This window comes from Mercenaria mercenaria, chromosome 13 (genome assembly GCF_021730395.1).
Source record: "Mercenaria mercenaria strain notata chromosome 13, MADL_Memer_1, whole genome shotgun sequence".
NCBI classification, from domain to species: Eukaryota; Metazoa; Mollusca; class Bivalvia; order Venerida; family Veneridae; genus Mercenaria; species Mercenaria mercenaria.
In genome coordinates, this window is record NC_069373.1 from 52,926,330 (window position 1) to 52,944,671 (window position 18,342).

Consider the following 18,342-nt stretch of genomic DNA (forward strand, 5'->3'; position numbering starts at 1 on the left):
AAGTGTTTATTGCATCTCTAAGGTCTTACGCCCCTAGCACCTGCCTGCAAACCAAATCCAAACGTGACTTATATCACGTAAATAATCACACAATAGTGATCAAGACATCAATACACACGATCCAAATACGACTTATATCGCGTAAATGATCTCCCTAAAGTGAACAACAACATAATGCACTTTATCTTTTCATTCCCGGTCGAAAGTGCAACCCGATGTTTGTGATCTGATACGCCATACGAAGTGCTGAAAATCGACGTAATGAACACTGTTATAATTTGCTTCGGTGAGCATTTACTTTACGAACTTTGCCAGGTCTGTGGTCAGATCATCGACTGTTACTTACTACGCTTTTCAACTGAGTTTGCCCTTTCCGAATAAATCAAATCGATAATACTGGGGCTGTATTTACAACTTTATGTTATGTTGACGAAATAGCCGAGTGCCATCTTCCACAATGAATTAGATGGGTCCATTGAACGATCATGTTAATCTTGGCTCCGCTTTTGTGATCACCCTGTGTCCGGCGTCCGTCAACAATTTGACTGTAAACACTCTAGAGGTCACAATTTTGGCCCAATCATAATGAAACTTAGTCAGAATGTTACCCTTGATAAAATCTTGGATGAGTTCCATATTGGGTCATCTGGGGTCAAAAACTAGGTCACCAGGTCAAATCAAAGGAAAAGCTTGTTAACACTCTAGAGGTCTCAATTTTGGCCCAATCTTAATGAAACTTGGTCGGAGTGTTATCCTCAATAAAGTATTGGACGATTTTGATATTGTGTCATCTGGGGTCAAAAACTAGGTCACCAAGTCAAATCAAAGGAAATGCTTGTTATAACACTGTAGAGGCCGCATTTATGACTATATCTTCATGAAACTTGGTAGGAATGTTACTATTGATAATTTTAAGGTCCAGTCTGAATCTGGGTCATGTGGGTCATGTAGGATTAACAACTAGGTCACCCTGTCAAATCAAAGGAAAAGCAAGTTAACACTGTAGAGGCAACATTTATGACCATTTCTTAATGAAACTTGGTCAGAATGTTAATGTTGATGATCTTTGGTTTAGTTTAAAATCTGGGTCAGGTGGGGTCAAAAACTAGCTCACTAGGTCAAATCAAAGGAAAAGCTTGTTAACACTCTAGAGGGCGCATTTATGACTATCTTCATGAAACTTAGTCAGAATGTTAAATGATGACCTTTAGGTCAAGTTCGAATTTGGGTCATTTTGGCCACATTTATGATCATATCTTAATGAAACTTGGTCAGAATGTTAATCTTGATGATCTTTAGGTTAATAGGTCAGGTGAGCGATACAGGGCATTCATGGCCGTCTTGTTTTTCAATACTCGTTGAACTTTCATTGTTTGGAGGCCATGGAAGGTCAAAGTGATATCGTAGATATTAAAATCCATTATCAATATCATGGGTCGCAGAGATGTATCTTAACTGATTGCGCGAGTTCCAAATTATATGAAATGGATTTCTGTTATTTTCCTGATTATCTGCACGAAGACGTCCCGCAACTGAATAAGTTAGATTCCGTGAAACGTTACACGTTTCTAGACGATGAGAACACTTGTGTTGACATCACGCCGAGGATTTTTCATTGTTTTCTTAGAATAGGAATACAGGAACCGGTTCGGTAGGTTAAAGGTAGAGTTCATGGTCAGGTCAAAAGTAAAATGACACTTATTGTCGCGACAAAACCGATTTAATGTTGCAATCACTTAATAAACACACGTGGTTTATTTATGTTTGGCGCTAGTCAAAGTAATTCCACGTTCAGCTTGTTGTTCCTTCTCTTCTCTTGAGAAGGAACATTATAATTCGGTAAGTCATACTTGACTGAGCTACTGATATCGAAAGCTGTTGTCATTACAAGCTGGCAAATCAAAGTCCGTGACCTTAGAAATAACCTCTGACGTTAAAACTATTATTTCCTAATTGAGGCGACTCTCTGTCTAAACGTGTTCCGTGTATTACATATTACTAAACCCGAGGATAGTTGATTGATCCTTTTATTGCATCCATTCTTGAAGAACATAACATATGTACAAACAGATGGACATATATCAGCAAATTTACATGTAAACAACTAAATATTATCGTTACCTTCAAATGCATGGTTATATGTGAAAACAAACCCCATTGCGACCCTCTAATTATGTGCAACAAATTCACGCATCGAATCGTAATGGATTGACCGGGTCAATGTCTTATTGCCGTATTTACTCAACTGAAAGTGGTAACAGATTTAATTTGTTGTTGGATTTAACAATTTATGTTAAATAACTAGCGTAAATACTTACTTGACATTTTTGGCAGTATAAAACAGATAGTGCAACCGAAATTTTACAAGATGATCATTATATATTTATATAGATGTGCCCTAGAAGGAACTTTTGTTATGCTTTAACTTGTTAGCTCACCTGAGCAATGCTCAGGTGAGTTTTTCTGATCGCTCGATGTCCGTCGTCGGTCGTCTGTCGTCTGTCAACATTTAGCTTGTGTATGCGATAGAGGCTGTATTTTTCAATTAATCTTCATGAATATTGGTCAGAATGATAACCTTGATGAAATCTAGGCCGAGTTCGAAAATGGGTCATCTCGAGTCAAAAACTAGGTCAAATCAAAGAAAAACCTTGTGTATGCAATAGAGGCTGTATTTTTCAATTAATCTTCATGAATATTGCTCAGAATGATAACCTTAATGAAATCTAGGCCGAGTTCGAAAATGGGTCATCTTAGGTCAAAAACTAGGTCACAATGTCAAATCAAATAAACCCTTGTGTATGCAATAGAGGCTGTATTTTTCAATTGATCTTCATGAATATTGGTCAGAATGATTGCCTTGATGAAATCTAGGCCGAGTTCGAAAATGGGTCATCTCGGGTCAAAAACTAGGTCACTAGGTCAAATCAAAGAAAAACCTTGTGTATGCGATAGAGGCTGTATTTTTCAGTTAATCTTCATGAATATTAGTCAGAATGATAACCTTGATGAAATCTAGGCCGAGTTCGAAAATGGGTCATCTAGGGTCAAAAACTAGGTCACTAGGTCAAATCAAAGAAAAACCTTGTGTATGCGATAGAGGCTGTATTTTTCAATTGATCTTCATGAATATTGGTCAGAATAATTGCCTTGATGAAATCTTGGCCGAGTTCGAAAATGGGTCATCTCGGGTCAAAAACTAGGTCACTAGGTCAAATCAAAGAAAAACCTTGTGTATGCGATAGAGGCTGTATTTTTCAATTATTCTTCATGAATATTGGTCAGAATGATAACCTTGATGAAATTTAGGCCGAGTTCGAAAATGGGTCATCTCGGGTTAAAAACTAGGTCACTCGGTCAAATCAAAGAAAAACCTTGTGTATGCGATAGAGGCTGTATTTTTCAATTGATCTTCATGAATGTTGGTCAGAATGATTGCCTTGGTAAATCTAAGCCGAGTTCGAAAATGGGCCATCTCGGGTCAAAAACTAGGTCACTAGGTCAAATCAAAGAAAAACCTTGTGTATGCAATAGAGGCGGTATTTTTCAATTGATCTTCATGAATTTTGGTCAGAATGATAACCTTGATGAAATCTAGGCCGAGTTCGAAAATGGGTCATCTGGGGTCAAAAACTAGGTCACAAGGTCAAATTAAGGAAAAAATCTTGTGTATGCGATAGAGGCTGTATTTTTCAACTGATCTTCATGAAATTTAGCCAGAATGATAACCTTGATAAAATCTAGGCTGAGTTCGAAAATGGGTCATCTGGGGTCAAAAACTAGGTCACTAGGTCAAATCAAAGAAAAACATTGTGTATGCAATAGAGGATGTAGTTTTCAATTGATCTTCATGAAATTTGGTCAGAGTGATTGCCTTGATGAAATCTAGGTCGAGTTTGAATATGGGTTATCTGAGGTCAAAAACTAGGTCACCAGGTCAAATTAAAGAAAAATCTTGTGTATGCGATAGAGACTGTTTTTTTCAATTGATTTTTATGAAATTTGGTCAGGATGATTGCCTTAATGAAATCTAGGTCGAATTTGAATATGGGTCATCTGAGGTCAAAAACTAGGTCACTTGGTCAAATCAAAGAAAAAACTTGTGTATGTGATAGAGGCTGTATTTTTCAATTGATCTTCATGAATTTTGGTCAGAATGATTGCCTTGATAAAATCTAGGTCGAGTTTGAACATGGGTCATCTAGGGTCAAAAACTAGGTCATATCTAAGAAAAGGCTTGTTTTATCGCAAGAGACCAATTTTTTAGTCCAATCTTAATGAAAATTGGTCAGAATATTTGTTTCCATGAAATCACTAGGTCAAACATGTTTTACACTGTTATGGTGTGTTTCTTAGGTGAGTGACCTAGGGCCATCTTGGCCCTCTTGTTTTATATTTGTGACGGGTAATCTAGTCAAAACTTTGAAGGACCAAAATAATGGAAGATATATCACGGTACACAGTCATGTAAAGTTATTGGTTTTATCGCTTGCTAATATTGGCAATATCCTCAGTAAATGTTAATTGTGTACAGTACATACATAGGTTTAAATCACCAGCAAATTCGTAATTTTAGATATTATTTGATAATTTTTACATAAATCAATGAGAAATTGAATCCCCTTTCGATACATGTAAGTTTGATTTGAATTTATGGCCAATTCGTGAAATAATCGGCATTTATACCTGTAGCATGTAAAGCGACGACAGCGGTGAAAATTTCATCGGAAATTGCTTAAACTATTTTGGTCTTTCGAGTGTTTGACGCGAGTGGGAATATTGCACATATGAAAAAATTATCTCAATATTTCCTAGGATCGCGTCAAATTAGTTGGACTAAAACGTATCCATACTGATTTCACTGTGTTTTTGTGAATTCCAAGACTACGACACTTACATTCGCTAATGCTGTGCGAGGAGGTGTGCTGTTAATTTCACTTCCACAAAGTTCTTTAATCTTATTCATAATTATTTGACAAACGTCACTTCGCGGCATGACTTCATAAGATGGCTCTATAACGTATTGTGGCGCGTTTCGTCACGTCTTGGCTGTTTAACTGAAGAGCGGAGTCAGAATTTCGATCGAGATAAATATAAATGTGACAGGCGAGTACAGTAACTGAATATTTGCTTTTCGAAGAGACATTGTATCTGTAAAGGGCAAACTCAATTGCAAAGCGTAGTATATCACATTGACTTTTTAACTTCAGGTTTACTATGTTTTAGGACCGAGTACATAATCACGCCGAAGGATAAGATATCACGTAGATAATCACTAAAATCAGGTATGTGATCATGTAGTAGATGGACATACGTGATGGATCACATGAGATTTCCTACTTATAAAGTATTACGTTACGACTTTTACTTCTGTGATTCCATATAACGTTACTTTTCTTATGTATTTGTTAGCCAGAATACTTTTTGCAAAATATGTAATCTAGGACTTGTGCATGTGAATGATAAAGGCCCTGGGCCAACACGTTGTCGCTAAGAGTGATAATAAAGAGTTATTTATATATACAGAAGTGCTAGAATAAATCGTATTTATATACAGTAGGTCACAGTGACCCAGAACAGTTAAACACTTTCCTTATGATAACTCGAAAATGCTTGGGCCTAGGAGCAAAGTGAAAGTTGATATAATAAGGTTGGTGATGACAAGCAGATGACCCCTATTGGTTATTAGGTCAGAAGGTCAACGGTCAAGGTCACAGTGACCCGGAACAGTTAAACCGTTTCCGGGTAACTTGAGAACACTTTGGCCTAGGATCAAGAAATTTAATAGGGAAGTTGATCAAGACCAGCAGCTGACCCCTATTGATTTTGAGGTCAACGGGCAAGGTCGCAGTGACCTGGAACAGATAAACCGTTTCCTTATGATGACTTAGAACGATTACGTCTAAGATCATGAAACTTAATAGGGAGGTTGATCATGACCACCAGATGACAGCTATTGATTTTGAGGTTAGTAGGTCAAAGGTCAAGGTCACAGTGACCCAGAAAAGTAGAATTGTTTTTGCCAAATAACTAGAAATGCTGAAAATGCTTGTCTTGGTAAAATTACAAAACGTTTTATAAAAAGAGGTTATGACCCAACTGTTTTGAGACAAACCGCATCTTCAGTGTTCAACCCGTTTACAGTTGGACACTACGCTTCCCTCTTTGATTGTGTCTGACGGAAGAGGTGGGGGGATCTATGATAAGCAGTTCTTAAATCCTACCAGGACTGAACAGTTTTGATATCTGTTCTCTGGCCTGTTTCGTCGGGCCCTTAAGGGTGTTTCTCTTGTTGCTCTGTCTTGTGAAAAGACACTGAGTACATACGTTTTTGGTTCTTAAAGTTTGCTGTTTATATATTTAAACACGAGCATTTCTGTGTTTTACATGCCATGCCTTTTTGTTTCCATTACGTGTGTTAAAGATTCACCTGACGGGGGATTACTTTTATTTACACTGTCCCGTATCTTTGGAACATGGTGGGGGTAAGAGTGAGTGATGGTGCGCACCATGAACCGGTTTAAACTCCCCCAGTGGTGTTTTTGCCACTGACCGTTCCAAGGCAGTGCCCCACTGTGTTCCTTTGTTCGTTTTGTCTGCAATAACTTGATCTTGGAATATCAAAATTATATCTAGCACAACTACAGTGAAATCCATTTTGAACAGAGTAAAAATGGAAGAATATCAAACAGGGAAAGCCACGTTCTAAAAACGCTCCCAAAACGCGCACACGATCACCACACACACAAAGCAAACACACAAGGACAAAACAAACTAATAAAGGAACACAGTGGGGCAAGTCAGAGTTACGGATTAAATTCATTTTGACAAAAAAGAAGTACGGGAATTGATGTGAAAGGTGTTTTGTGACCACTCCAGTAGCGGTTGGGAGATATTAAAAGCAATCCACTAGTGTTATCTTCATCGCAGAAGTGGGATAATCTTGTAAAAAAGAATTTATTGGAATTGAAATGTTCTGGACATAGAGTGACAGACGGATGGACGGCAATTGTATACTAATAAATGCCTTTGTCCGAAGATCTAATCATTGCTGAAATAAGGCAAAAAATTATTTACACGTTCTACTCACTCTTTGCCGTTTAAATCTTATTTAGGTCTGTGTGCTTATCGGTGTTTCACATTCTGATGACTCGGCTGCCTTGTTTGCGTCTTTGAATCAATGAAATGCCTTTCAATACATGTACATCCATCTGGAAATCAAAATAAACTATACATTTAACTACTATTTACTCCCAGGTTCCTCGAGGAATTAAGGAGCCTTTTCATTTTCCACACAATAGTATTCGAGATGCCTTAGACCCTTACGTTGCGACACCATCGAGATGCCTGCGGCACTTATCTGAAAAGTCAAGGGATATGCCTTTTCCTGGACATGTATTGTATCTCAATCGATCAGAAATCATGTCTTTATATAATATACGACAGAAATATATCATTCCTTTTTAGCAGGAGGTGATGACTTGAAATATTCACTGCTTTTGGAATTTTCACGTTACTGTACCCGATGAAAAACACTCGCAAAATAACAATATTACATATATTTTTTTACAAACTGGGCATGGATATGTCTGCAAGATACAACAACATCCCACTGCATTCCCCGATTTCTTTTCTGCAAAAAGAAAATAACCAAAACATTGATTTTACTCACCATGCCCATTATTTCTGTCAACATCGTCAGAAGCGCGAAGCCTTCTTTTCAGCGGGCACATTTTGTGCCGCAGGCAACGTTTCATACCCGTGAATAAGAAACCGAAAAAAACCAACTATGTAATGCAAAATAAAAATTTCTTTGGACGAACGCAAGAATCAAATCGAAAAAGTATCACTACATCCACTCATCCTCAGCGCCAACAAGCCAGCTATTGATCCAAGTTCTTATAATTTGTTTTAATCTAGACTGACACTGTTTGCTTATTTACTTACAGTTAAAAGAAACGCTGTAATGTGCGGTACTTACATACACCGGCTACACATATACACCAAATTCTAATGTCGGGTACAAGTTGAAAGGAATAATAAAATACAGGGTAGACAGCTTTATACTTCCAACTGTACTGTTGATTATGCATTACCTAGAACTAGAATCACTAATATCATTTTGCTTTTTACGTTCTGATTCAAGCATCTAAATAAAAATATGCACTAAAACCAAATATTATTCCATATGTGTTGAAAAGAAGAACTGTATCGTATAAAAATTCAAATAACCAATGTTAATTCTTGGTTACAGAAAGGGTCAGGAAAACTGTAAAGACCAAACAAATTCTAACTTCCCATGGTACTCTACGTACCCAGACTTTACAATTTAACCCTTACTCTGCTGGACAACTTTCTAATTTAGAGTACCAGTAACTGTTAAAATGGGTGCTTACCAAAAATACTGGCTAAATAGCGAACAATGATCAGACTGCACGGGTCGCAAAGACAGAATCACTTGCCGCCAGCAGGCTAAGGGTTAATATATCGTGCCAGAATGATGCATCAGAAATGAGATGACCATTCAGTACAGGAAATGTAACTGAAATAGGAAGATTGTTCTCGAGGCTTTCAGGGAAAATTGCAATTAGGCAAATCATTAACGTTACTTTGCAATATCTGGAAAATCTATGATGGCTGTTATAATGTCTTTCCCTTTAAGAGGAAGGTCTCTTTCTAATGTCACCGGAAGTATATTTAGAGTAGAGACATCTTTTATAATTGATTACATCTTTTACTTAACATTAACATACCAAGATCAACACAGTTAATAATTTATCTACTTATTTAGTTTTCAATTTAACGTCAGACAAACACGTATTAAAGTCATACATTTTTTGTTGAATGAAGACCAAATGTGCCCCTCAGGGGTTTATTTCAGGCTCGGCTTGGGTCTATCACTATACTCGTTGTGATATGAGATTACGAAGCATCTTAAAGTCGGTTGTGGAGTTAACTTTGCAAATGAGTCATAGTTTTCCTCTTGTATAATAACAGTCAAATGTAAAGTGCATGACCACTAAAAACAGGCACACTGAAAGTTCACAGTAGATTTTCGCTAAATTACGGCGTAAAGATTTGGTTTCCGTTCACTAATTTTAAGTTTAGGTTGAAAAAATAGCATATAGTAACACCAAGGTTGGGATTGAAGTCAAGGGCAAGGTCGCTGTTACTGAAAATAGAAGAAAAAAAGCCTGTTTTGTTTTTCTTTTTGAAACAAGTCATTATGATGCCATCTGGCAAGGTGAATGTCATTTACTAAAACAGATATTTTTCTTAAATCGTCATGAAATGTAATGTCCATTCAATAATTTAGGTTTGGGTTGATATATTGAAATGAAATTTGGCCTATATGTATTCTTTATAGTACGACAAATGTTGAAAGTGGAGTGTTTTTGTTTCTGCTGGGTTTAACGTAGCATCGATACACTTATAGGTAATATGACAGCTTTCCAACTTTGATGGTTGAGGAAGATCCCCCAGGTGCTACTATGTGATTTTTTTATCACAGGCTGGCACCTGGGTAGAACCACCAACCTTCAGCAAGCCACCTGGTCAGTGAAGTCAAGATCACTGCTACTAAAAAAAGAAAGTTTCCGCTGAATAATTTAAGTATCGATTGATGAATTGAAATTAAACTGACAAGCAGCTTATAGACTAGATGCCTACGGGCAACATGTCGAGCCCGCCCTTCGACCCCTTACTGTGACCTTGACCTTTGAGACAGAGTCAATGTGTCAGTGAGCGAGAAACTGAAAACGCAAATTGTAAAGCATACCTAAAAGCATTTATTTAAACTAGAAATGTGTCCATGGGACACAGATGCTCCCACTACATGACAAAGGACTCAGATCAACTTTGGGAAAACAATATGTTGCTATTTCAAAAAAAAATCCAAAAAATAACCATTTTTTCCTAGGTCAGGGGCCATAACTCCTAAAATAGTAAATGAATCCGGACGCGAAACCCCATGTGCACAACTGCACATGCTGACCAACATTCCTGTAAACTTTGGTGACTCTAGGTCAAATACTTTTGGAGCTACGCTCGACACAGCATTAAAATGACAAATTTTTAACTAAGTCAGGGGCCATAACTCCTACACGACTGAATGAATCCGGACGCGATACCCCAGGTGCACAACTGCACATGCTGACCAACATTCCTGTAAACTTTGGTGACTCTAGGTCAAATACTATTGAAGCTACGCGCGACACAACATTAAAATGACCAATTTTTTACTAAGTCAGGGGTCATAACTCCTACAAGACTGAATGAATCCGGAAGCGAAACCCCACATATTGTGACTCTACGTCAAATACTTTTGGAGCTAGGCGCGACACAACATTCTCGGAAGGACAGACAAGGGCAAATCTATATGCACCCCCCCCCCACCCTCAAAGTGGGGGCATAAAAATGTATATTCGTATATAGTGTTAAAATCAGTTGCAAACATAATGATATTGCAAAAAAATGGAAATGTTCAGAGTTTTTGATAAATCCCTATCTATTTTAAAAAATTTAAAATATTTGCAACTGAAAATTTTTCAAATAACTCTCTTTCAAAGATCGAACGTCATGGTATGACACATTGTACTGCCCTGTGGAGGATAGTTCACACAGTCGATTAAAATATGTTTAATGGTTAGCCGTGTTTGGCATGGTACACATTCAGATTGATCTTTAATCAAAAGATAAGACTGAGTCAAACAAGAAAGAAGTATAACACTATGACCTAGTCGCAGGACATGTAGTACATGTATTTGACAATCTAAGCTTCCTGTCCTTGATACTGACTGGACACTTGGCCAGGAAATTTAAGATTTTATTGGATTTTAACTTTTGATAGGATGGTCTATTTAGTGCATATTTTATTGATAAATTTCTATATGGGAATATTTTATGTCATTCAGCCCTTGGTATGGACGGACGGACACCTACGTTTCCGTCCGCCTGACTGGATTATGTAAAGCTGCTTATTTAAACTAACGACTATTATCATCAGTGCGCATTCTCTGAGTAACTATCCAAGGTGCTACATCTAAATTCGAGCTGCCAATTTTTGCGTCAGGGCGCTCTTGGTAATTTTGTTGATTTTTCATTTATTTACGTAATATTTAAGGGGAGAGAAATAACTTTTCTGATTTAAACTGTATTTATGAAATATCTTAAAGGACTTTGATAAGAAATTAATAAACTTACATTGATCAAAACGGATTTGCACTTCCATTCTGTATAGTTAATTCACTCATCAGTCAAAACACAACGCGAATGGCTATACAGAACAACTTCCTCCCTGCGAACAGTGAGTGAGTTAGATTTTACGGCGAACCGACACAAAAAGGCCATATATCGCCGAAAACAAGCGCTTTGAAAACGTAAATTGTAATGCATATCTGAAAAACAATTATGTAAAAATGTATAAACATATAAAATGTACAGTAAATTGTAAAGCACGTCTAAAACATTTATGCAAAAACGTATACAAAGGGTTAAAATATTAGTGACAAACAACAATATTGATTTCAGATTTTGTGATAAATGCCTATCTGCTTTAAAAAGGACAAGATATTGCTGACTGTAATGTTTTCAAACAACTCTTTCAAAGATTGAACGTCATAGTATGTACTGCGCTGTGGAACGAAGTCCACACAGTCGACTAAAATATGTTTAATAGTAAGCGGTGTCTGACATGGTACACATTCAGATTGTTCTTCTTTGTTCAGAAGATAAGAATGAGTCAAACGGGTATGACCTATTCGACAACGAGAAAGAACAACTTCCTCTCTTCGAACAGATCTGTTCCCTTGGTGTCATTCACCTAAAGTAGGTTTAACATCATGACGTTTATTGAACGAAGCATTGTTCCATGACAATTGCCATTTACATAAAATGTATCTGTTCCGTCGGTGCCATTCCCCTAGAGTAGGTTTAATATCATGAAGTTTATTGAACGAAGCATTGTTCTATGACAATTGCCATTTACATAAAATGTATTTGTTTATATTTGGCCTAAAATCAGTATATGGTAATTTCAAATTAGATTGTGATAATGAAAGGGATTTCTTTGCTGCAGTATCGGCATCCTTGTTTCTAGGAATCCAACAAAATATAATAGCCTATTTTAAAGATAGTTCATGAATCCTGCTGAGAAATATCGGGACAAGATTTCTCAATGCATGTCAAAGTTATGGGCCGGTTAAGATCTTACATGATCTTTGACCTTCTATTGTGGCCTTGACCTTTGAGTAGGAACCTGGAATTTGCGCGTGACACTCCGTCTCACTTAGGTTAACATTCATGCCAAATATAAACAAGATTCCTCAATGCATGTCAAAGTTATGGTCCGGACAAGATCCGACATGACCATTGACCTCCGTGTGTGTGATCGGGTTTAACGTCTTTTTCAACAATTTTTCATTCATAAACGACGGTGTGTACTTGTATTAGTGGGCACAATGCCCAACTTTATAGTGCTGCCTCACTGGAATATCACGACGTAGACACGTGACATGATACCCCACCCAGTCATATTATACTGATACCGGCTGACCAGTCCTAGCACTACCATCTTAATGCTGAGCGCCAAGCGAGGAAGCTACTAGTACCATTTTTTACGTCTTTGGTATGACGCGGCCGGGGATCGAATATAATCACGATAATGGATTGCTCTATGCATGTCAAAGTTATGGTCCGGACAAACAAATTCGGACGGACGCACGCACATACACCGAATAGCCACTTGGACAACTATGCTTTTGCTTGCGCAAGCAGGCTCGACAAATAAACTAGGCTGGGATTGCAGTTAGGGTCTGATTTAAGTTCAGTACAATTGATTTGTGCAAAATTCCATCGTGGAGCAGTGGACTAGAGCGTTTGGCAAAAAGGTAATTTTGTGCTGTGGAATGATGGGTGGCGGTACTTTAGCGCTTTTTTCTTGTAATAAAAAAGCAATTTAGATGTAATAGGGTCAATGTCACAGTTACTAAAAGGAGTTTAATGATATATTGCTGGATTCATCAAAAAGGTGGTTTCCAGTTTTTAAGTAACGATTAACATACCGTTACCAAACTTTAATGTCAAACAAGCTAATTATGAAGAACTAGCTTTAAATTGTATTATGGGTCACCGTTACTAAAAATGGGAAAAACAATTTTCATTTAATAGCTCTAGCATGGAATGAGATACTGCAAATGTAACTTTGTATTTAGGTAGCATATTAGGCAAGAATGGTTTTGGTTTTTTACAACTAGGGTCAGTCGCTGTAAGGTCTAAATCATTTATACTAAACAAAAAATGTTTGAAAAACCTGGTTTGAGGGGAATTCCCACGCCTCTTGATTTTATTTTGGCCGTGACGAGCGACCTGTGGCGTTTCCACTTTTTGTTTTACAAGAAAAACGAATGCCATTGGTTGAAGTTCCCTACACATCAAGTATAGATCTATACGTGTAGATGTTTCAGCGATGTTTATTTTTGAATAATATTTTCAGTGCAACGTTTCTCGACAATATAATTATGACCTTTCGTAAAATCAAACTCTTTCATTCATTGCTCTAAGAACTCTAATAATTCGATCATTTGGACAGAAAATACCTTGCTTTTAGAAAATTGTGTTATATTTAGCTTATCAAGTAGACAACATGATATTATGAGAATTACTTGTTTATTTAGTCCTGACAAGTCACGTAAACTATCATGATAACACTTAGCGAAGAATTTTAAAATACACCAATTATCTGTTAAAAGTATAACGGGCTCTTTGCTCGACATGAAACGCGTACATTAGATTGACGGAGAACAGACGTCAGTCTATGTTTGAACTGTTTTATTTATTCAAGTTTACAAGAATTACTACGATAGGCTACCATACGAATGAATGATAAACGCAGTCTCTTGTCGGAAATCCCGCCGTTACATGACTGAAATACTGTTGAAAAACGGCGTTAAATCCAAAACAAACAAATCTTGTCAGAAACGTAGTTTCTATTAAACTTAATAGAAAAAGTGGAGAACCACTGGTCGCTTAACACGACATAACGAAAATGTAGCAGGTTCATTTTGATTGAGTATGTACCGTTCAGGCCCTCTAGCAGAAGTCAACATTTACACATGTTAGAAGTACCAGAACAAGATTTTGAGACACCTTCAGATGTATTCATACGTCGGTGCATAGAGTGTAATTCCATGAAAAGCGGCGTATGATCATCAGATAATTGATGGTTTTGCCCTTAGCAGGAATTTAGAGTGGGGGTCTTAGGTTATGGAGCCTCCATATCACAGAAACTGCCAAAACATTAAATTGAAAATGCAGGCACCACATTCAGTAGTGATTAAAAAACACCCGAAGCTGTTAAAGCTGGGGTATTGGAACCACCCAAGCTGAAAAATTAAACAGTACACTTGCACAACACAAATGTCATGCTGAACGATTTGATGAGATTGTTTTGGGTTTAACGATTTTTTTCAACAGTATTTCCGTTATTTAACCCAACCAGTGTTTCTGCATTCTATACCAGTACAAACCTGTTCTCCTCAACTTCCCCACATTAATCAGAGGTAGGGGACGAATGATTTCAGAAGGTGGCTTATCAAATCTTCACGGAGAACATATTATGCCCCACCCAGGGATCAAACTCACGACCCCGCAATCCATGGATCTGCGCTCTCCCTATTGAGCTGAGCGGGCGGGCGGGCGAAATATAACAGCTCTGGTCGAAGTCTTATTTCGGTATGTTGAAATTAAAATTACAAACCGAATCTGCTATTATTCTTGGTTGATCTTTTTGCTTCCAAAGGATCATTTACAGATTTTATTAACTATCATAACAGCAATCTTTAAGTGCCGTAATGCGGCTGTTAAAAGTCTCCCCGTACTTGGATTCAGTGTTTTTATATTTTCTGGTCCTTTAGTATCATGGAGTCCATTCAACAGATGTGTAATAGGGTTCCGCTTAAGCCGGTGCTAGAGGCATTACAGGTGTTTTCACATTTCATTACCTCTCATGAACACTATCAATAAAAAAAGAGGGCCCTGAAGCCCCTGTATCGCTCACCTGACCTAATTCTAACCCCTGATTAGTTACAATCGAAGTTTGCCTTGATTTCATAGAGACAAACATTTTGGCAGAGTTTCAGGAAGATGAAGTAGAAAATGTGACTTCTGGAGTTTTATATGAGTGTTGTACTAGCGCTCAAATTCAAACTTGACCTAAAGATCATCAGTAATCACATTCTGGCCAAGTTTCAGGAAGATATGGTCATAAATGTGGCATCAAGAGTGTTCACAAGCTTTTCATTTGATTTGACCTGTGACCTAGTTTTTGACCAATCATGATCTAGATTCAAACTTGACATAAAGCTCATCAAGAATAACATTCTGACCAAGTTACGAGACGATATGGACATAAATGTTGCCTGTAAAGTGTTGGCAAGCTTTTAATTTTATTTGACCTGGTGACCTAGTTTTTGACTCCACATGACCTAGATTCAAACATGACCTAGAAGACATCAAGACAAACATTCTGATTAATTCTCATGAGTTTCAATCTTATAATTAGGTCTCTGAAGTGTTAACAAGCTTTACCATTGATTTGACCTGGTGACCTAGTTTCTGACCCAACCTGACCTAGATTACAACTTGACCTCAAGATCATCAATATAACCATTCTGACCAAGTCTCATTTAGATATCACTGTATAGATTAACTAGTTGAAAACCTACAGATCTGTTCTGTTTTGTTTATTACCGCACGTGTACTGTTAACACCTATGATGTGGTCAATATTTCAGTTATTCCTCTAAAATGGTCCTATTTTACCATCACCGCGTGGACAAATTAACATAAATATATATCATATAATGAATCATCACCAGATTTAAAATCATTTCTTTAGCAGCTAGAGAAGCATTCCATATAAAATTATTATATAAATGTTACTTTCAACAGTATTTCAGTCATGTAACGACGGTTAATTAACCTAATCAGTGTTCTGGAGTCTCTACAAGAAGTAGCCCTTTCCCCGCAAGTAACTGCCAACTTCTCCATATGATTCAGCAGTGGAGGACGAAATTACTCCTGACAATGTCTATTATCAAATCGTCATGGAGAACATACATCTCTCCCGGGGATCGAACTCACGACCCCGCGATCCTTAGATCTGCGCTCTCCTTATTCAGCTAAAATACTTGGTTGTATACATGACAGTAAATTGATTTTAACTATTTACGTGAGAATTTCTATACATTTATATGTAATTCATTTTCCGATGTAGTCTTTTTCCACAAAACCTATCATATATTCTCTTTCGCACACATTTCTCAAAGGGTGTACAATATGTAAATATTCTTTTTATAGTCAGTTCAAAGCTTAAATTCAAATTTTATTGCTGCCTGAAGTGCAAGAAATGCATTTGCACTGTCATTTTATAATCATTTTTCAGTAATTTTTCTAACTCCACACCTGACTTTTGTTTTTATCTCTGCCAAATTTTGACAGATTTGAATGAAAATTGTTTAATGAGCAGTTCAGTTAAATAAACATAACAGCCCGCCCGCTTAGCTCAGTAGGTAAGAGCGTTGGTCTACGGATCGCGGGGTCGCGAGTTCGATCCTCGGGCGAGGCGTATGTTCTCCGTGACTATTTGATAAACGACATTGTGTCTGAAATCATTAGTCCTCCACCTCTGATAATTCATGTGGGGAAGTTGGCAGATACTTGCGGAGAACAGGTTTGTACTGGTACAGAATCCAGGAACACTGGTTAGGTTAACTGCCCGCCGTTACATGACTGAAATACTGTTGAAAAACGGCGTTAAACCCAAAACAAACAAACAAATAAACATAACAGCGATATCAATTGTGCGTACATTCGTTGAGCCATGGCAGTTCAAATAAGGTACCCCCCCCCCCCCCATCCCAAAACATTGTCACAAAATGAAAGCAACTTGGTGCTGGTCTGTATGCGGCAAGTACTGCCATCTGCGGGATAAAACATTTTTGTCATTAATGTGGTGTCATGGAGTACAAATGACCTTACGCTTACTGTCCTTAGTAAGCCCTTATGCAGGAACCATATGAATATTCACATTCTTCTTAAGTTGTTTCTTTGCAAGCTATTGCATATTAATATAAAGTACATTCTTTAGCTTTTAAAGTATTTTTTCTCAGTTAGTAAGTGGGTAGAGAACAATTCTGGTGATAAATTAGTCTGCTTTAATATACAGAAACCTGTATATATGTGCTGCCAGTCACCCCTCTCTAACAATTAATTACTTTTTCACATGCTCTCAGCACGGTGGCTATTGTCTGTAAAAGGCTGCTCTTGTTTCTCTCCCTCTCTCTCTCCATCATGATTCTTGCACCTCCCAGGAAGAGAAAACATGCTAATACTGGTGCACTTTGGAAGTACTGACCTTCCTTAACCCTTACCCTGCTAAATTTCTATAACGAACTTACCCATCTTTCAATTTGGACAGTACCATTAACTGGTAAGAGGGGTGCTTACCAAAAATATACTGACTGAATGGCAAACAGTGCAGATCATGATCAGACTGCACAGATGTGCAGGCTGATCATGATCTACAATGGTCGCAAAGGCAGAATCAGTCATGTCTAGCATGATAAGGGTTAAGACTTCACTACTTACATGCATGATTGGGCAGTTCATTACTCACCTGTGTCTAGCATCATGCATAGATGTGCAGTTTGCCAATGGAAGGCACTGCCTGGGTACTCATTGTGAATTCCCTGTGTTGAGATAAAGTACTGCCATTTCAAAGTTGAGAAGAAATTCATGTTACTCTTCCATACTGAAAATATACAAGCATATACATATTTTTACTGGGTCAAAGCCTTTTTTGAATAAAAAATAAAGCATCTAAGTGTTATGGTATGTTGCAGCACTGTCAGGCGGCAACCCATTGTTGTTTTGTTGGCGAAGTTTTTTTTGTATCCTGTCAGGTAAAAATCCTGTTATGTGTGTGGTTTATGTTTTCGACAGGAATTATTGTTTAGATTGTTAATTTTGGTACAGATCTTTTGTTCCCGTGGTATTCTGCAAAAATATTGTAACAACTATAAAGATTTAATGTAGTTTGTATGTATAGTGTTTTCACTGTAATTACTAAGAGTAGAAATTCTTTGAAGTTTTTATGTATGTGATTTCTTGACTGCATTCTAGTTGGAGGTAGGAATGAACAACTTTAGTTGGACAATAGGTATGATAAGTGCAATGTTTATGTACTTACTAGCTCATGGAGGCATGCGCTACATACCCCCATCCCTTCCACAACCTTCTTCTTGACAAAATTGATAATGATTTTATGTATATGTTTTGAAAAGGA

At 37.4% G+C, this 18,342-nt stretch overlaps 1 long non-coding RNA gene across 1 annotated transcript in view; it reads right to left on the bottom strand.

Moving 5' to 3' along the window:
• The window catches only part of LOC128547937 (uncharacterized), a 33,264-nt gene that overhangs the window by 12,275 nt on the left and 2,647 nt on the right, over window positions 1-18,342 (bottom strand). Inside the window, exons 2-3 of the long non-coding RNA XR_008366781.1 lie at window positions 17,674-17,808; window positions 7,091-7,211 (exon numbers count right to left, since the gene is read on the bottom strand). This is a non-coding gene — a long non-coding RNA (uncharacterized LOC128547937). The remainder of the gene's footprint in view (window positions 1-7,090; window positions 7,212-17,673; window positions 17,809-18,342) is intronic.